The sequence below is a fragment of the Gorilla gorilla genome, chromosome X (genome assembly GCF_029281585.2).
Source record: "Gorilla gorilla gorilla isolate KB3781 chromosome X, NHGRI_mGorGor1-v2.1_pri, whole genome shotgun sequence".
NCBI lineage: Eukaryota > Metazoa > Chordata > Mammalia > Primates > Hominidae > Gorilla > Gorilla gorilla.
Window position 1 is genome coordinate 90059655 of NC_073247.2, and position 21777 is coordinate 90081431.

Consider the following 21777-nt stretch of genomic DNA (forward strand, 5'->3'; position numbering starts at 1 on the left):
TTGCCTAAGTTTTCTTCCAGGGTTTTTATGATTTTACATCTTACATTTAAATCTATCTTTGATCCATCTTGAGTTAATTTTTGTATAAGGTATAATAAGGAAGGGGTACTGTTTCAGTTTTCTGCATATGGCTAGCCAGTTTTCCCAGCACCATTTATTAAATAGGGAATCCTTTTCCCATTGCTTATTTTTGTCAGGTTTCTCAAAGATCAGATGGTTAAAGATGTGTGGTGTTATTTCTGAGGTCTCTCTTCTGTTCCATTGGTCTATATATCTGTTTTGGTAAAAAGTACCATGCTGTTTTGGTTACTGTAGTCTTGTAGTATAGTTTGAGGTCACATAGCGTGATGCCTCCAGCTTTGTTCTTTTTGCTTAGGATTGTCTTGGCTATATGGGCTCTTTATGGTTTCATATAAAATTTAAAGTAGTTTTTTTCTAATTCTGTGAATAAAGTCAATGGTAGCTTGATGAGAATAGCATTGAATCTATAAATTACTTTGGGCAGTATGTCCATTTGCACGATATTGATTTTTCCTATCCATGAGCATGGAATGTTTTTCCATTTGTTTGTGTCCTCTCTTATTTCCTTGAGCAGTGGTTTATAGTTCTCCTTGAAGAGGTTCTTCACATCCCTTGTAAGTTGTATTCCTAGGTATTTTATTCTCTTTGTAGCAGTTGTGAATGGGAGTTTGCTCATGATTTGGCTCTCTGATGGTCTATTATTGGTGTATACAAGTGCTTGTGATTTTGCACACAGATTTTGTATCCTGGGACTTTGCTGAAGTTGCTTATCAGCTCAAGGAGTTTTGGGGCTGAGACGATGCGGTTTTCTAAATATACAATCATGTCATCTGCAAACAGATAATTTGACTTCCTCTCTTCCTATTTGAACACATTTTATTTCATTCTCCTGCCTGATTTCCCTGGCCAGAACTTCCAATACTATGTTGAATAGCAGTGGTAAGAGAGGGCATCCTTGCCTTGTGCCAGTTTTCAAATGAAATGCTTCCAGCTTTTGCCCAATCAGTATGATATTGGCTGTGGGTTTGTCGTGAATAGCTTTTATTATTTTGAAATGTGTTTCGTCAATATCTCATTTATTGAGTGTTTTTAACATGAAGGGGTTTGTCATTGGTTCTGTTTATGTGATGGATTATGTTTATAGATGTGCATATGTTGTACCAGCCTTGCATCCCAGTGATGAGTTGGTCGTGGAGGATAAGCTTTTTAATATGCTGCTAGATTCGGTTTGCCAGTATTTTACTGAGGATTTTCACATTGATGTTCATCAGGGATATTGGCCTGAAATTTTCTTTTTTTGTTGTGTCTCTGCCAGATTTTGGTATCAGGATGATGCTGGCCTCATAGAATGAGTTAAGGTGGAGTCCCTCTTTTTCTATTGTTTGGAATAGTTTCAGAAGGAATGGTGCCAGCTCGTCTTTGTACCTCTGTTACAATTTGGCTGTGAATCCGTCTGGTCCTGGGCTTTTCTTGGTTCATAGGCTATTAATTACTGCCTCAATTTCAGAATTTGTTATTGGTCTATTCAGGGATTTGACTTCTTTCTGGTTCAGTCTTGGGAGGGTCTGTGTGTCCAGGAATTTATCCATTTCTTCTAGATTTTTTAGTTTATTTGTGTAGAGGTGTTTATAGTATTCTCTAATGGTAGGTTGTATTTCTGTGGGATCAGTGGTGGTATCCCCTTTATCGTTTGTTATTGTGTCTATTTAATTCTCTCTTTTCTTCTTTATTAGTCTGGCTAGTGGTCTATCTATTTTGTTAATCTTTTCAAAAAACCAGCTCCTAGATTCATTGATTTTTTGAAGGGTTTTTCATGTCTCTATCTCCTTCAGTTCGGCTCTGATCTTAGTTATTTCTTGTCTTCTGCTAGCTTTTGAATTTGTTTGCTCTTGCTTCTCTAGTTCTTTTAATTGTGATGTTAGGGTGTCGATTTTAGATCTTTCCTACTTTCTCCTGTGGGCATTTAGTGCTAGAAATTTCCCTCTAAATACTGCTTTAGTTGTGTCCCAGAGATTCTGGTACATGGTGCCTTTGTTTTCATTGGTTTCAAAGAACTTATTTATGTCTGTCTTAATTTTGTTATTTACCCAATAGTCATTAAGGAGCAGGTGTTTCAGTTTTCGTGTAGTTGTGCAGTTTTGAGTGAGTTTCTTAATCCTGAGTTCTAATTTGACTGCACTGTGGTCTGAGAGACTGTTTGTTATGATTTCCTTTCTTTTTCATTTGCTGAGGAGTGTTTTACCTCCAGTTATGTAGTTGATTTTAGAATAAGCGTGATGTGGGGCTGAGAAGAATGTGTATTCTGTTGATTTGGGGTGGAGAGTTCTATAGATGTCTATTAGGTCCACTTCGTCCAGAGCTGAGTTTGAGCCCCGAATAGACTTATTAATTTTCTGTCTCATTGATCTTTCTAATATTAACAGTGGGGTGTTAACGTCTCTCACTATTATTGTGTGGGAGTCTAAATCTTTTTGTAGGTCTCTAAGAACCTGCTTTATGAATCTGGGTGCTCCTGTATTAGGTGCATATATGTTTAGGATAGTTAGCTCTTCTTGTTGCATTGATCCCTTTACCCTTATGTAATGCCCTTCTTTGTCTTTTTTGAACTTTGTTTAAATTCTGTTTATCAGAGACTAGGGTTGCAACCTCTGCTTTTTTTGCTTTCCATTTGGTTGGTAAATCTTTCTCCATCCCTTTATTTTGAACCTATGTGTGTCTTTGCATGTGAGATAATGTCTCTTGAATACAGCACACTGGTGGGTCTTGACTCTTAATCCAATTTGCCAGTCTGTGTCTTTTAATTGGGGCATTTAGCCCGTTTACATTTTAGGTTAATATTGTTATGTGTGAATTTGATTCTGTCATTATAATGCTAGCTGTTTATTTTGTCCATTAGTAGATGCAGTTTCTTCATAGTGTCAATAGTCTTTATATTCTGGATTGTTTTTGCAGTGGCTGGTACCGGTTTTTTTTTTTCCATATTTAGTGCTTCCTTCAGGACCTCTTGTAAGGCAAGCCTGGTGGTGACAAAATCCCTCAGCATTTGCTTGTCTGTAGAGGATTTTATTTCTCCTTCACATAAATCTTAGTTTTGCTGGATATAAAATTCTGGGTTCAAAATTCTTTAAGAATGTTAAATATTGGTCCCCACTCTCTTCTGGCTTGTAGGGTTTCTGCAGAGAGATCTGCTGTTAGTCTGATGTGCTTCCTTCTGGGGGTAACCCGACCTTTCTCTCTGGCTGCCCTTAACATTTTTTCCTACATTTCAACCTTGGCAAATCTGACGATTATGTGTCTTGGGGTTGCTCTTCTTGAGGAGTATCTTTGTCATTGTCTCTGTATTTCCTGAATTTGAATGTTTGCCTTTCTTGCTAGGTTGGGGAAGTTCTCCTGGATAATATCCTGATGTGTGTTTTCTAACTGGGTTCCATTCTCCTTGTCACTTTCAGGTACACCAATCAAACATAGGTTTTGTGTTTTCACGTAGTCCCATATTTCTTGGAGGCTTTGTTCATTCCTTTTCACTCTTTTTTCTCTAATCTTGTCTTCATGCTTTATTTCATTAAGTTGATCTTCAATCTCTGAGATCCTTTCTTCCACTTGATTGATTCGGCTATTAATACTTCTGTATGCTTCATGAACTTCCCATGCTGTGTTTTACAGCTCCATCAGGTATGTCCACAACTGCTGTCTAGTTCACAGGAAGCCATAGAGGTATAACAAAACAAATGAAATAAAAACAAACAAACATTGACAACTAAACCTTTACCTCATTTGCTGTAGTAGGGGAAATACTTTCTTTTTTCTTTCGTATTTTCTGAGGCAATATTCTTATGCAGTTTCCTTGGATATATGCCGATTTGGAATTTAGACATCTTCATGATGGGTAATAAATATTTCCATTCCTGGTTTGGAGAGAAAGTAGAGAGAGGCAGTGTGTTTACAAACAAAAATAGGACCAGGAATAGTCAGGATGCATCATACTGTTCTGTAAGCAAAGGATAGAAAGGGTAGTGGGGCCTAGAATCAACCACCAAGAACATTTAATATCTACTGTGAGCAAGATACTCTGCTATGTACTGAATCTGAAGCTCAGGGAGGGTGTGCGTGTGTGTGTGTGTGTGTGTGTGTACCTGCATGTGTATGTGTTTATTTCTGTCTGGGTGGTCATGGAAATTAGAGATAGCTCAATTTGAATGAAGGGAAAAGTAAGGGAGGACTAAACAAAAAATAAATACTTATGTATAAGATTTGGCTTGACTTGAATAATGAAGCAAAGAAGTAAAAACCAACCTCTCTATTTAAGATTTACCTTGTCAACTTAGGTGTGGCATTCTTTTGTTTTTGTAATATTCAAACTCCAAACATCTAACTTGGCATTTTGGTTACATGTTTTAAAGCTCTTTTACCTAGATTGTTTGTTCCCCATAACCGTCAATGGTGGCCTATTGACCAGAGTGTCTTTCTGGATTTCTATGGGTAAAGTACATTCTCCCCAGTATCTACTAAGGCAGTAGTCTCATTGCCAAAGTTAGCATTTAGTGTAACCAAAATGCCAAGGTCAGATATTTGGATTTTGAATATTTTAAAATTTTAATTTCATTTTAACATCTTAATTTCATTTTAACATTTTAAAATTTTAATTTGAGGCATAATTTACAGGCTATATATTATCACAAAGTTCTGTGAGTGCTATGTGTTTTAAAAATCATACAATTATGTAAATATCACCAAAATCAAATACGGAATAATCCCATCATCTCCTTCTCCTTGGCTTCCCTTGTGCTGCTCCTAGTCCCAGCTTCTGGAAGTCACTGATATTTTCTGTCAATACAGTTCTTCCTTTTCCAGAATGACAAAGAATCATAAAGTTTGTAGCCTTTTACTGTAGCTTTTTTACTCAATATAAATATTTTAAGATACATCCATGTTGCTGCATAGTTCAGTAGTGAATTCTTTTTATTTTTCTATATTACTTCATTGTATAGATAGTCAGAGTTTGTTTAATCCATTTACCAGCTAAAAGACGTCTGGGTTGTTTCCAGTGTTTTTTTCTTTTGTCTCCTCTCACTGTGTATTTTCAAGTAGGCTGTGTTAGAGCTCACTAATTCTTTCTTCTGCTTGATCATTTCTGCTTGTTGAGAGGCTCTGGTACATTCTTCAGAATGTCAATTAAATTCTTCAGCTCTAGTATTTCTACTTGGTTTAAAAAATACTTTAATCTCTTAAAAAATGTATGTCATAGGATTCTGAATTACTTCTCTGTGTTATCTTAAATTTCACTGAGCTTCCTCAAAACAGCTATTTTGAATTCTCTCTCTGAGAGTTCACATATTTCTATTCACTCCACAACTGGTCACTGGTGCCTAGTTAGTTTCTTTGGTGAGGTCATGTTTTCTTGGGCGGTCTTGATACATGTGGATGCTCATTCTGCAGTTATGAGGAAGATTTGACCTAATAAAGATTTATCAGGAGGATAAGGTGCTTGTGGACTACTGCATGAGTACAGGGATGCCCCGAATACACCAGTGAGTTTAGAGTGATTTTTAACTGGTGTCCTCCATATAAGGAGAAGACTACTGCTTTAGTAGGTACTAGGGAGAATGTACTTTAACCCATGGAAATCCAGAAAGACACTCTGGTCAATAGGCAGCCATTGATGGTTATGGGGAACAAACAATCCAGGTAAAAGAATTTTAAAACATCTAGGTATTGAGAAAGATGCCCTTACTCCATATATAATATTTATTTCCCCCATTCCAGACAATATTTTAGGCATGGATATTCTGTTAGGAAAGACTTTGAAAACTTCAGTAGGAGAATTCAGATCAAAGGTGTGTGTAGTAGTAAAGGCTATTCCCAGGGGAGAGGTAAAATGGAAAACTGCACAATCTCCTGCCCCTGGGTGGGTTGTCAACCTTAAATGATACAAATTGCCTGAGGGGCATGTTGAAATAAGTGCAGCTATTGAGGATCTCCAGGGAATTCCTCCAAATCTTACCAAAGACCACCAAAACAGTACCGCTATGAGTCTGAAAAAGTAATGGCATTATTTTGGGGGTGCCCCCTAATGCAGATATGGCTGCAATGGTCAAAGACTTAGATCAGAACACTCAATCCCTAAATCACAACACTCAACTCCCTTTGAATACTTGGAAAGCCTTCCCAAGAAGGACAGGTAAAAACAAGCCCAGATGGTGAAAATTACAATAAATACTGAACTCCTCAATGCCTAGACATTTATGAACATTCATTTCACATAGAAATGGCTGGTTACCCTGGAATTTCTCTCACAGATGCTTCATACCCTTTGTCGATTTCTTGGTCTCTCGGCTACTGGCTAGCTCACTTGTGGTGAGCAAATACATGCAAGCTTACACCCAAGGTCTGAGGGAGCTGAGAGGTTAAAGAAAGAGGCTTTACAAATCCAGTTTCTCAGAAAGAAACATTTTAATAGGGACTGAGGAACAGAAGCAATGCCTCTGGTGGCCAAAAGAAAATTTATCTCTGCATCTGCCTTCTAGAAAGTATTTATATAGCAAACTCTTTTTTTCTTGGTAAAATGTGTGCAGCTGGTTATGTCTCAGACCTTCTTGTGAAACTTGTGAACCATGAGGAAGTTAGATAAGCATCTTTATGAGGGGTTATTTATGCTACAGTATTTTTTCTTGATCTTGTTGTGAAAATGCCTTGGTATGTAGGAGTCAAACATTAGTCATTATGTTGGTTTCGCTTCAAGATGGCATTACTCTTGCCATGCAACAGGCTGTTTTCCTATAATAATTTTTTATTTAATATTTTGAATATAAAATAGAGTCACATAGTTAGAAGTCAAATGACATAAAAAGGCTAATAGTGACATGTGTTTCTTTTTCTTATCACTGTTCCTTATTCACTCAGCTTCCAATTCTTTGCTCTTCCACAGATAAGTACGTTACTTAGATCTTTTGTGCATATTTTCAGTTTAAAAACTTTAAATAAAAGCAAGTATAAAATTATATTTTAATTGTATATCCTCTTTTAAAACAAAATGTAGCATTCTAAATATGCTGTCTTGCACATTTTTTTCTTCATGCCACAATGTATCTTATAGATCTTTTTTATAGTAATACCTAGAGGGCTTTCTCATCTATTTTTATGTTTTGTTTATTCCATTGTATAAATGTATCATAACTTATTTAAATAGTCTTATAGTTGCAGACCATTATTTTCAATCTTTAGATATTGCAAATAATGCTTCATAACAATATAATGCTATAGTGATCTATTATTTTATTCTATAGATATAGCACCATTTATTTAAACAGTCCTATACTGTTGAACAGTTAGACTCTTTCCAATATTATACATAATGCTGAAATCAACATCAGTGTACTGATATGTTGTATGTATCTATTTTCCTACAAATAAATATGGATCAATTATGGGAACAAATTTTGGTCCAAGATTGTTGTTGTCTTGTGTTACTATGAGAACCAAAGACAATTGCCATACTCCTTAGCCTGTGGCCATAGACAAAATTCCCACATATCTGGATGACGACAATAGAATTAGGGAGCCTATTAAGCCATGCTGAGCAACTATTTAAATAAATCAAAGAGTACAGGGGAGCCAAGTGTACGGACAATCAGTAGAGAAAACTAAAATGGCACTCCTGTTATGTCTTCCTGGACCAAAATCACAACCAGGTTGGCATTCGAGAAGGGAAACCATGATATATATGGGAATTCTAGATTAATATTCTACCCCCAGTATACAAAGACGATATTTGTGACTCTTCATCAGTAGGCTACATTTTTAAGGTTGTTCTTCAGTTGTGGGGATGACTTATACTATGACCTTTTTGTGATTTATGACTCATACTTGGAGGATAGTTGACTGAAGTTAGAGTGTCAATGGTTATAGAAGCAACCATCCAGTTTGATAAAATTCTTGTATCTTTAACACCATACTACAGCAATTGAAATTACCTAGGTCCTAAGGTAGTAGGAGCATGTAAATAACATGCCTAGAAGAAGTATAATATGTCAAAATATGCCTAAAAGAAGGTAAAGAGAATAAGTGTATCTTTCGCCATTTTTTTTTTTTTTGAGACAGAGTCTCGCTCTGTCGCCCAGGCTGGAGTGCAGTGGCGCTATCTCCGCTCACTGCAAGCTCCACCTCCCGGGTTCACGCCATTCTCCTGCCTCAGCCTCCCCGAGTAGCTGAGACTACAGGCGCCCACCACCACGCCCGGCTAATTTTTTGTTGTTGTTGTATTTTTAGTAGAGACAGAGTTTCACCATGTTAGCCAGGATGGTCTCCATCTCCTGACCTTGTGATCCACCTGCCTCGGCCTCCCAAAGTGCTGGGATTACAGGCCTGAGTCACCGCGCCTGAACGGATTTTTTTTTTTTTTTTTTGAGCCGGAGTCTCGCTCTGTCGTCCGGGCTGGAGTGCAGTGGTGCAATCTTGGCTCACTGCAAGCTCCGCCTCCTGGGTTCACGCCATTCTCCTGCCTCAGCCTCCTGAGTAGCTGGGACTACAGGCGCCCGCCACCACGTCTTGCTAATTTTTTGTATTTTTAGTAGAGACAGGGTTTCACTGTGTTAGCCAGGATGGTCTCGATCTCCTGACCTCGTGATCTGGGCTCCCAAAGTGCTGGGATTACAGGCATGAGCCACCACGCCTGGCCCATCTTTGGCCATGTTTTTAAGCTATTGGCCCAGATGCCTTGATGGGTGAATAATAATATACATAAGGGCATCCTTGAAAAATCATCAGGGTGAAAAATATTGGAGAGCAGTCTATATGGTTAAACAGGTTGCTTACTGTAGACTTGTGTACCAAATACTCAACTTCTCTTGGCAATGCATTATCTACTCAAAATGTAGACATCTCCATGTAGCCTAGATTGGCAGAGAAATCTAGATTGTATTTTACACCAGAGGTACATGACAAAATTTTATTTGGGAAATGTTTTATCAGCATTTTTCTGTTTCTGAGGATTAAGACATGTGGAGACTAGGTAAAATTATTTAATAGCTGTTTTAATCTCTGTGGTGCTTTTAGATTCTATGCCAAACGAATGCTCTTTGGATGTACTACTGGGTGAAAGGGTAGGCAGGCTATTGAGAAACTGCAGCAGAGCTTTTTTCATATCTGTTGAAAACTCCTTCAGATGCCTGGTGTTTAACTGTGTTCTAAGAACTCCACCAAGTTTAGAAGTGCTTCTGCTACCTGACAAATGGAGCTTCCCCCACCCCACACTGTGGTCTTTCAGACATCTTATAAATAAGCAATTGAATCTGTTAAGGCTTTGCTATTGTCTTCTAACCATTCAAAACAAGAAACAATTTAAGTGTTTCTGGTAAGCTGACATTTCTTGGAAATGGTGCTGAGAGGAAGCTGGAATACTGCCACTGACCCTTTTACCTTAATCAAGATTATATAATATTTAAATACCGGAAGTCTTGCAAAATTTCTTGGCTTTCTGTGCCACGTTATTCTCTCATTTTTTTTCTGTCTCTGATTGCTTTTTACCTTCATTGCTGACTAATTGTTGGTATTCTCCTAAATCCAGTTTTCTCTTCTCCCTCAAGGATCTATCAGCTTTCATAATCTCAGCTATCCCTTTATGTAGTTACCAAATCATTGCTTTCAATTCTCACTACTCTATTAACTATATTTTTAATCTCTTTCATTTTCAATTGGGAATATGATACAAGCTCTTTCCCACAAGCTTAAGTGTAATATCAGACAGATTCTAACTTCCCTAACTCAACTGTTTAGCAATGTTACCCCTCCAGTATACACACAAGACTTAGGAAAGAAGTAAAAAGTTTCCAGCAGATAATATCTTAATAGTTTTCTGATTCACCTCTCTTTTCATACCACTTCCACTGTCATTATTCTATGTTTAGCTTCTGGCATAGTCCTGAAATTACAATAGCCTTAGGACAGAACATCAAGAAAAGATGGATAGACAAATGCAATGTACTGAAACATATGCACCTCGAATATAGAAACACTCTTAGGTTCCTCCGGTTATTACATGTAGAACACTGCACCAGGTCCTTGTTGTCTAGGAGCTCACAGTTCAGAGTGGGAAACAGTCATTTGAGTAGACAATTACAGTAGTGTAGAGAATGTTAAAATATAGTGCTGTGGCTGCAGAGATGAGGCACTTAGCTCAGAATGATCAGGGCCTAGTTCTTGAAGGAGGTGATGCTGTATCAGAGTCTTGAAAAAGGAAACATTAGTCAGGCAGAGGATAGGAAGTGTTCCAGGCCAAGTGGGTAACAATACATGGAGATATGTATATGGATTATACATATATGAAATATATATTTGTATGTGTATGTATATATGAGTCAATTTGACAAGAACACAGGGCCTTGTGGAGAGAGTAGAAGTAGATAAGATCTGAGAAATTTGCAGGAGCCATAATTATTTTATTTTATTTCATCTATTTTATTTTACTTTATTCAATAGTTTTTGGGGAATAGGTTGGTTTTGGTTATATGAATAAGTTCTTTAGTGGTAATTTCTGAGATTTTGGTGCACTTGTTACGTGAGCAGTGTTCACTGTACCCAATGTGTAATCTTTTATCTTTCAGCCCCCTTCTTCCCCCCAAGTCCTCAAAGTCCACTATGTCACTCTTATGCCTTTGCATCCTCATAGCTTAGCTCCTGCTTATAAGTGAGAACAAACAATATTTGGTTTTCCATTCCTGAGTTACTTCACACAGAATAATGGTTTCCAACTCCATCCAGGTTGCTGTGAATGCCATTATTTCATTCCTTTTTATGGCTGAGTAGTATTCCATGGTGTACATAGACCACATGTTTTTTATATAATTGTTGGTTGATAGGCATTTAGGATGGTTCCATATTTTTGCGATTGTGAATTGTGCTGCTCTAAACATGTGTATGTAAATGTCTTTTTCGTATAATGACTTCTTTTTCTCTGGGTAAATACACAGTAGTGGGATTGCTGGATCAAATGGTAGTTCTAGTTTTAGTTCTTTAAGCAATCTCCATACTGTTTTCCATAGTGGTTGTACTAGTTTACATTTCCACCAGCAGTGTAGAAGTGTTCCCTTTTCACCACATCCACGTTAACATCTATTGTTTTTTGATTTTTTGATTATGGCCATTTTTGCCAAAACAAGATGGTAACTCATTGTGGTTTTAATTTGCATTTTCCTGATACTTAGTGATGTTGAGCATTTTTTCATATGTTTGTTGGCCATTTGTACATCTTTTGAGAATTGTCTATTCATGTTTTTGCCCTCATTGTGATGGGATTATTATTTATTTTTTTCTGCTGATTTGAGTTCCTTGTAGAGTCTGGATATTAGCCCTTTGTCTGATGTACAGTTTGCAAATATTTTCTCCCATTCTGTGGGTTTTCTGTTTACTCTTCTAATTATTTCTTTTGCTGTGTAGAAGCTTTTTAGTTTAATTAGGTCCCATCTATTTATATTAGTTTTTGTTGCATTTGCTTTTGGATTGTTGCTCACGAACTCTTTGCCTAAGGCCATGTCTAGAAGTACTTTTCAAATGTTATCTTCTAGAATTTTTATGTTTTCATATCTTAGATTTAAGTGTTAATTCATCTTGGGTTGATTTTTGTATAAGGTGAGAGATGAGGATCCATTTTCATTCTTCTACATGTGGCTTGCCAATTATCCCAGCACCATTTGTTAAACAGGGTATCCTTTTCCTACTTTATGTTATTGTTTGCTTTGACAAAAATCAATTGGCTGTAAGCATTTGGCTTTATTTCTGGGTTTTATATTCTGTTCCTTTGGTCTATGTGACTACTTTTATAGCAGTACCATGCTGTTTTGGTAACTATAGCCTTGTAGTATAGTTTGAAGTCAGGTAATGTGATACCTCCAGATTTGTTCTTTTCACTTAGTCTTGCTTTGGCTGTGCAGGCTCTTTTTTGGTTCCATATGAATTTTTGGATTTTTTTTCTAGTTCTATGAAGAATGGTCATGGTAGGTACTTTGGTGGGAATTGCATTAAATCTGTAGATTGCGTTTGGCAGTATGGTCATTTTCACAATATTGATTCTACCTATTCATGTGCATGGGATACGTTTCTATTTGTTTTTGTCATAAATGGTTTCTTTCAGTGGTGTTTTGCAGTTTTCCTTGTAGAAATTTTTCACCTCCTTGGTTAGGTATATTCCTAAATATTTTATTGTTATTATTTTTTGTGGCTGCTGTAAAAGTGATTGAGTTTTTGATTTGATTCTCAGCTTGGTCATTGTTGGTGTATAGCAGTGCTACTGATTTGTGTACATTGAATTTTGTATCCTGAAACTTTACTAAATTTATTTATCAGATCTAAGAGCATTTTAAATGAGTCTTTAGGTTTTTCTAGGTATATATTCATATCATTGGTGAACAGACAGTTTGTCTTCTTCTTTACCAATTTGGATGCCCTTTATTTCATTCTGTTGTCTGATTGCTCTGACTAAAAGCTGGTTCTTTGAAAAGATAAACAAAATTGATAGATCATTAGCAAGATTAACCAAGAAAAAATAGAGAAGATCAAAATAAGCTCCATTAGATACAAAATGGGAGATATTACCACTGACACCACAGAAATACAAAAATTATTTAAGGCTACTAGGAACACCTATATGCACACAAACTGGAAAATCTAGAGGATATAGATAAATTCCTGGAAATATACAACCCTCCTAGATTAAATAATAAAGAAACAGAAACTCTGAACAGACAAATAACAAGTAGTGAGATTTAAAAATTAATTTAAAAAATGCCAACTAATAAAACTTCAGAACCATATGGATTCACAGTTGAATTCTATCAGACATTTAAAGGAGAATTGGTGTCAATCCTGCCAAAAGTATTCCAAAAGATAGAGAAAGAGGGAATCCTCCCTAAATCATTTTATGAAGCCAGTATTACCCTAATACTAAAATCAGGAAAGGACATAACAACAACAACAACAAAACTACAGACCAATATCCCTGATAAACATAGATGCAAAAATCTTCAGCAAAATACTAGCTAAGTAAATCCAACAGCATATCAAAAAGATAATCCACCATGATCAAGTGGGTTTCATACCAGGGGTGTAGGGATGGTTTAACATACACAAGTCAGTAAGTGTGATATGTCACATAAACAGAATTAAAAACAAAAATTGTGTGATCATCTTACTAGATGCAGAAAAAGCCCTTGACAAAATTAATATTTCTTCATTAAAGCCCTCAGCAAAGTTGGCATAGAAGAGACATACCTCAAGGTAATAAAAGCCATTTATGAGAAAAACCCACGGCTAACATTATTCTGAATGGGAAAAGTTGAAAGCATTCCCCCTGAGAACTGGAAGAGACAAGGATGGCCACTTTCACCACTTCTGTTTAACATAGTAGGGGCCATAATTCTTGTCAAGTATGGGTATCTGGTTTAGTCCTATAGCTAATTGATAATGCCAAATTAAAAGTTATGAGGAATGCTCAAGATAAGCAATGAATGAGGTTTGAGAAATGAAGAAAAAAGTCATAAAATCACAAAAAGCAGATGTAAGTATTAAAAAATAAAGTCATCTGGGGAGACAAGGTGGAGTAAGATGGTAGAATAGACTTTGTCTTGCCACCCATTGGCCCGCCTGCAAGGACACCAAATTAACAACTATCTACACACACACACACAAACCTTCAGAAAAAAACTAAAATCAGGCGAGCACTTATAGTATCTGTTTTTAACTTAATATCACTAAAAGAGGCACTGAAGAGATAGAAAAAAACAGTCCTGAATTACCAATGTCACTCTTAACCCAACCCGCAGCTGCAGCATTATGCAGAGAGCATCTGTAGGCACTGGGGTAGGGAGAAGACAGCAATTGTGAGGCATTGAACTCAGTGCTTTCCTGTTAGAGCAGAAAGGAAAACCAGACCAAACTCAGCTGAAGCCTGCCCATGGAGGGAGCACCTAAACAAGCCCTAGTTGGATGGGAATCACCAATCTGATCTCAGAGGTCTGAAGTTGAGTGCCTGCAAACTTCTCCACCGAGGGCTATAGCATCCTGTGTCTCCGAGCACTCTTGAAAGGCAGTCTAGGCCATAAGGACTGCAACTCTTAGGCAAGTCCTAGTGCTGAAGTAGGCCCAGAGATAGTGGAGTGGGGGTGGGGCATGTGAAATACTGAGACACCAGCTGGGGAAGCCAAGCGAGTGCTGGCATCACTCCTCTCCTAACCTCAGGCTTCACAGCTGTAGCTCCAAAATAGACCTCTTACTTTCACTTGAGGAGAGGAGAGGGAGTAGTGCAGAGAACGCCGTTTTGCATCTTGGGTATCAGCTCAGCCACAGCAGGATAGGGCACTAGTCAGAATTTCAAGGCTCCTGTTGCAGGACCTAGCTCCCAGATATTTCTAGACACCCCTTGGGACAGAAGAAAACCCACTGCCTTGAACTAAAGGAGCCAGTCCTGGAAGCATTCATCACCTGCTAACTGAAGAGACCTTGTACCCTGAATAACCAGCAGCAATACCCAGGTACTACATTGAGGACCTTGGGTGAGCCTCTGAGACTTGCTGGCTTAAGGTGAGACTCAGCACATTACTAGCTGTGGTGGCTATGGGGCAAAACTCCATCTGCTTGAGAAGAGCAGAGAGAAAAGTAAATGGGACTTTGTCTGACACCTTAGGGATCAGCATGGCCACAGGGGATCAGAGCACCAAGTGGGCTCTTGGGGTCCTCAGTTCCAGGACTTGACTCTTGGATGGAATTCCTGGGCCTTCCCTGACCCAGTGGGATACCCACTGCCCTGAAGGATGAGTTTCACGCCAGGCAGCATTCACCATAAGCTGACTTAAGAGACCTTGGGCCTTAAAGGAACGTTGGCTGGTAGGCTAAAAGTAGTCCTATGGCTTGTGGTGGCAGTGGCTATGGGGTGAGGCTCCTCTGCCTTTGGAAAGGGGAGAAAAGAGTGGGAAAGAATGAATCTTGTGGTTTGAGTGTCAGCTCAGCTGCAATATGATACAATGTGAAGGAAATGTCTAGGGCTTTTGACTCTAATCCCTGACTCCTGGATGGCATTACTGGACACACCGAGGAACTGGGGGAACTTGATGCCCTGAAGAAAAAACCCAATCCTAGCTGGCTTTGCCAGCTGTGGATTATGGAGCCCCAGGGCCTTGAGCAGACATAGGCAGCAACCAGGGAATTGTTACAGCCTGCCTTGGGTGAGACCCAGCACTATGCTGGCTTCAGGTCTGACCCAGTGCAGTCACAGTGGTGATGGCCACAAGGGTGCCTCTGTCACTCCACCCCCAGCTTTAGGTGGCTCAGAACAGAGAGAGAGAGAGAGAGAGAGAGAGAGAGAGAGACTGACTCTGTATGCTTGGAATAAACTAACAGAAGAGAACAAGGGTCTCTGTCTGGTAATCCAGAAAATTCTCCCAGATCTGATCCAAGACCATCAAGGTGGTATCTCTATGACTCTGCAAGAACCACAGCATTACTGAGCTTGGGTTGCCCCCTAAAGCAAATATAGCTTAGATCATAACACCCAAGTTCTTTCAAATATCTAAAAAGCTGACCCAAGAAGGATGGTACAAACAAGCCCACACAGTGAAGACTACGATAATGACTTCTCTTTAACGCCCAGACACTGAAGAAAATCTACTAGCATCAATGCCATTTAGAAAAACATGATCTCACCAATTAAGCTAAATAAATCACCAGGAACCAATCCTGGAGAAACAGAGATATGTTCAAAATGGCTGTGTTGAGGAAACTCAAAGTAATTCAAAATAACACGGAGAGGAATTTAGAATTCTCTCAGATAAATTTAACAGAGAGAGTGGAATAACAAAAAAGAATCAAGCAGAAATTATGGAGCTAAAAAATGAAATTGGCCTATTAAAGAATGTAACAGTCATTTAATAGCAGAATTGATCAAGCAGAAAAAAAGAATTTATGAACCTGAAGACAGGCTGTTTAAAAATACATAATCTGAGGAGAAAAATAGAAAAAGAATAGAAAACAAGGAAGCATACATACAGCATATAGAAAATAGCTTCAAAAGGGCAGAGCTAAGATTTATTAGCCTTAAAGAGAAGGTAGAGAAAAAGATAAGGGTAGAAAGTTTATTCAAGAGGACAATAACAGAGAACTCCCCAAACCTAGAGAAAGATATTAGTATCTAAATACAAGGTTATAGAACAGCAAGCAGTTTTAACCCAAAGAAGTCTACTGCAAGCATTTAATAATCAAACTCCTAAAAATCAAGAAGAAAGAAAGGATCTAAAAAGGAGCAAGTGAAAATAAAGAACTAACATACAATGGAGCTTGAATATGTCTGGCAGAAGACTTTTCAGTGGAAGCTTTACAGGCCAGGAGAGAGTGGCATGATATATTTAAAGAACTGAAGGAAAAAATCTTTTACCTTAGATTAGTGTATCCAAAGAAAATATCTTTCAAATATGAAGGAGAAAAAGACTTCCCCAGAAAAACAAAAGCTGAGGGATTTAATCAATATAAGAACTGTCCTACAAGAAATCTAAAGTGAGTAATTTAATGAGAAAGAAAAGGTCATTAATGATCAATAAATTATCACCTGAAGGTACAGTAGATAGAAAACAGAGAATATTATAATACTGTAACTCTGATGTTTAAATATTCTTATCCTAAGTAGAAGACTAAATAATAAACCAATCAAAATTAATAACTACAACAGCTTTCAAAGACACAGTCAGTACAATAAGATATAAATAGAAACAACAGAAAGTTAAAAAGTGGGGGGGATAAAGATAAGGTGTAGAGTTTTAGTTTTCTTCTTGCATCTTTATTTGTTTGTTTATGAAAATAGTGTTAAGCTTTTATCACATTAAAATAATAGGTTATAAAATAGCATTTACAATTCTCATGGTGACCTCAAACCAAACAACATACAATGGATATAAAAAAAATTAAAAATAAAGAAACTAAATTACATCACCAGAAAAAGTTATTTTCACTAGAGGAAGACAAGAAGGAGAGAAAGAGGAAAAAAATTAAACAACCAGAAAACAAATAAGAAAATGGCAGGATTAAGTACTTGCTTAATAATAACATTGAAAACAAAGGAACTAAACTCTCCAATCAAAAGACATAGACTGGCTGAATGAATAACAAAACAAGACTCATTGATCTGTTGGTTAAAAGAAACATGCTCCACCTATAAAGACACATGTAGATTGAAAATAAAGGAATGGAAAAAACATTCCATGCTAATGGAAACCAAAAAATAGCAGGAGTCCCTAAACTTATATCAGACAAAATAGATTTCAAGACAAGAATTATAAGAAAGGGAAAAGGTCACTATATAATAATAAAGGTGTTGATTCAGCAAGAGGATATAACAATTTTTAACATATATGCACCCAACATTGGAGCACACAGATAGATAGAAATATTATTAGAGATAAAGAGTGAGAAAGGCCCCAATAAAATAATAGCTTGAGAGTTCAACATTCCACTTTCAGCATTAGATAGGTCTCTCACACAGAAAATCAACAAAGAAACATCAGCGTTAATCTGCACTATAGAACAAATAGATGTAATAGATATTCACAGAACACTCCCATCCAACAGCTGCAGAATACACATCCTTTTCCTCAGCACATGCATCATTCTCTAGGATAGACCATATATTAGGTTACCAAACAAGTCTTAAAATTTTTTAAAAATTGAAATAATATCAAGCATCTTTTCTGACCACAATGGAGTAAAACTAAAAATTAATAACAAGAGGAATTTTGGAAAACAGAGATACACGGAAAATAAGCAATATGCTCCTGAATGACAATGTCAACGAATAAATTAAGAAAGAAATTGAAAATTTTCTTAAAACAAATTATAATGGAAGTACAATATACTAAAACTATTACCTGACTTCAAATTATACTACAGAGCTATAGTAACCAAAGAGCAACTGTCATAAAAACAGACACAGACTGTATTAGTCATTCTCACACTACTATAAAGACATTCCTGAGACTGGGTAATTTATAAAGAAAAGAGGTTTAATTGACTCACAATTCCACAGGATGTACAGGAGGCATGACTGGGGAGGTATCATGAAAATCACAGTTATGGTAGAAGGCAAAGGGAAAGCAGGCACAATCTTCACATGGAAGAGCAGGAGAGAGAGAGAACAAATGGGGAAGTGCTACAAACTTTTAAACAACCAGATCTTGTGAAAACTCACTCACTATTATGAATACAGAAAGGGAGAAATCCACCTCCATGATCCAATCACCTCCCACTAGGTCCCTCCCCCAACATTGGGAGTTACAATTTGGCATGAGACTTGGGTAGGAACACAGAGCCAAACCATATCATTATGCCCCTGGCCTCTGCTATATCTCATGTTCTTATCACATTTCAAAACACAATCATGCCTTCCCAACAGTCCACCAAAGCCTTAACTTATTCCAGCATTAACTCTAAAGTCTAAATCCAAAGTCTCATCTGAGATAAGGCAAGTCCCTTCCAACTTTGAACCTATAAAACAAAAAAAAAATTAGTTACTTCCAGGATAAAAAGGAGGTACAGGCATTGGGTAAATAGACCTATTCCAAGAGGGATAAATCAGCCAAAACAATGGGTCTACAGGCACCATGCAAGTCCAAAACTCATAAGGCTGTCATTAAATCTTAAATCTCTAAAATAATCTCCTTTGACTCCATGTATCACATCCAGGACACACTAATATAAGGGATGGGCTCCTAAGGCCTTGGGCAGCTCTGCCCCTTTGGCTCTGCAGGGTAAAGCCCCCCACAGCTGCTTTCACAGGTTGGCATTGAGTGTCTGTGGCTTTTCCAGGCATACAGTGTAAGCTGTAGGTGGATCTACCATTCTGGGGTCTGGAGGATGGTAGCCCTATTCTCACAGATCCACTAGGCAGTGCCACAGTGGGGACTCTGTGGGGGCTCCAACCCTACATTTCTCCTCTGCACTGCCATAGTAGAGGTTCTCCATGAGGGCTCTGCCCCTGCAGCAGACTTCTGCTTGGACATCCAGCATCAGGCATTTCCATACATCCTTTGAAATCTAGGTGGAGGCTCCCAAACTTCAACTCTTGCCTTCTGTGCACCTGCAGGCCCAACACCACATGGAAGCCACCAAGGCTTGGGGCTTGCATCTTCTGAAGCAATGGTCCAAGTTGCACCTTGGCCCCTTTTAGCCATGGCTAAAGTTGAAGCAGCTGGAACACATGGCACCATGTCCCAAGGCTTCACAGAGCAGTGGAGCCCTGGGTCTGGCCAACAAAACCATTTTTCCCTCCTAGGCCTCCAGGCCTGTGATCAGAAGGGCTTCCATGAAGGTCTCTAAAATGCCCTGGAGACATTTTCCCCATTGTCTTGACTCTTCTTTACTTATGCACATTTCTGCAGCTGGCTTTAATTTCTCCACAGAAAATGGGTTTTTCTTTTCCACTACACAGTCCGTCTACAATTTGTCCACTTTCATGCTCTGTTGTTTTTTTTTTTTTTTAAATAGAAGTTTCAGTTTTAGGTCGTTTATTTGTACAAATGAGAATAGGCTTTTAGAAGCAGCCAGGCAACATCCTGAACACTTTGCTGCTTATAAGTTTCTTTCACCAGATACACTAAATTATCTCTCTCAAGTTCAATGTTTTACAGATCTCTAGAGCAGGGGCACAATGCAACCAGTCTCTTCACTGAAGCGTAGCAAGAGTGACCTTTACTCCAGTTCCTAATAAGTTCCTCATCTCCATCTGAGACCACCTCAGCCTGGACTTCATTGTCCATATTACTATTAGCATTTTGGTTACAAGCATTCAACAAGTCTCTAGGAAGTTCCAAACTTGCCCACATTTCCCTGTCTTCTTCTGAGCCTTCCAAACTGTTCCAACCTCTGCCCATTACCCAGTTCCAAAGTTGCTTCCACAGTTTCATGTATCTTTATAGTAACACCCCACTCTAGGTATCAATTTTCTGTATTTGTTCTTTCTCACAGTACTATAAAGGCATACCTGAAAGTGGGTAATTTATGGAGAAAAGAGGTTTAATTGACTCACATTTTCACAGGCTGTACAGGAGGAATGCCTGGGGAGGTCTCAGTAAACTTACCATCATGGCAGAAGGCAAAAGGGAAGCAGGCAGAATCTTCACATGGCAGAGAAGGAGAAAGAGAGGAAAGGGAGAAGTGGTACACACTGTTAAACAACCAGATATTGTGAGAACTCAGTAACTACTATGAGAACAGCAAGGGGGAAATTCACCCCCATGATCAAATTTCCTCCCACTAGGTCCCTTCCCCAACATTGAGAATTACAATTTGACATGAGATTTTGGTCGGGACATAGAATCAAACCATATCATAGACCAATGGAACAGAACAGAGAACCCAGAAACAAATCCACATGCTTATAGTAAACTTATTTTTGATAAAGGTGATAAGAACCTACACTGGGGAGAAGACAGTTTCTTCAATAAATGGTGCTGGGAAAACTGGATATCCATGTACAAAAGAATGAAGCTAGACCCCTATCTCTTGCCATATACAAAAATTATATCAAAATGGACTAAAGGTCTTAAATCTAAGACCTCAAACTATGAAACTACTATGAGAAAATTAAATAATATCAGACCCCTATCTCTCACCATATACAAAACCCATATCAAAATGGATAAAATACTTAAATATAAGACCTCAAACTTTGAAACTACTACAATGGAACATTGGGAGAAATCTGCAGGACACAGATCTGGGCAAGGATTTCTTGAGCAATACCCCACAAGCACAGGCAACCAAAGCAAACATGGACAAACTGGATTATATCGAGTTAAAAAGCTTCTGCACAGAAAAAAAAAATACAATCAACAGTGAAGAGACAACCCACAGAATGGGAGAAAATATTTCCAAACTACCACTCTGACGAGGGATTAGTCATCAGAATATATAAGCAGCTTAAACAACTTCACAGGAAAAAATGGAATAACCCAATCAAAAAATGGGCAAAAGAGTTTAATAGACATTTCTCAAAAGAACACATACAACTAACAAACAGGCATATGAAAAGGTGCTTAATATCATTGATATCAAAGAAGTAAAAATTGAATTATATCAAATTAAAAAGCTCCTGCACAGTAGAAAAATACAATAAACAGTGAAGAGACAACCCAGAGAATGGGAGAAAATATTTCCAAACTACCACTCTGACGAGGGATTAATCACCAGAATATATAATCAGCTTAAACAACTCCACAGGAAAAAATAGAATAACCTAATCAAAAAATGGGCAAAAGATTTGAATAAATATTTCTCAAAAGAACAACTACAAATAGCAAACAGGCATATGAAAAGCTGCTTAACATCATTGATCACCAGAGAAGTGCAAAACAAAACTACAGTGAGATATCTCACCCTAGTTAAAAATGGCTTATATCCAAATGACAGGCAATAACAAATGCTGGCGAGGAGGTGTAGAAAAGGTACATTGTTGGTAGAAATGTAAATTAGCACACTCGCTGTAGAGAACAGTTTGGAGGTCTGCCATAAAACGAAAAATAGAGCTACCATATGATCCAGCAATCCTACTGCTGGGTATATACCCAAACAAAAGAAAATAAGTATATCAAAGAGATATCTGCACTCCTATGTTTGTTGCAACAATGTTTACAATAGCTAAGATTTGGAAGCAACTTAAGTGTTCATCAATGGACGAATGGATAACTCAGTCATTTAAATTCAGAGACTTAGCAGAAGAATGACTACCAG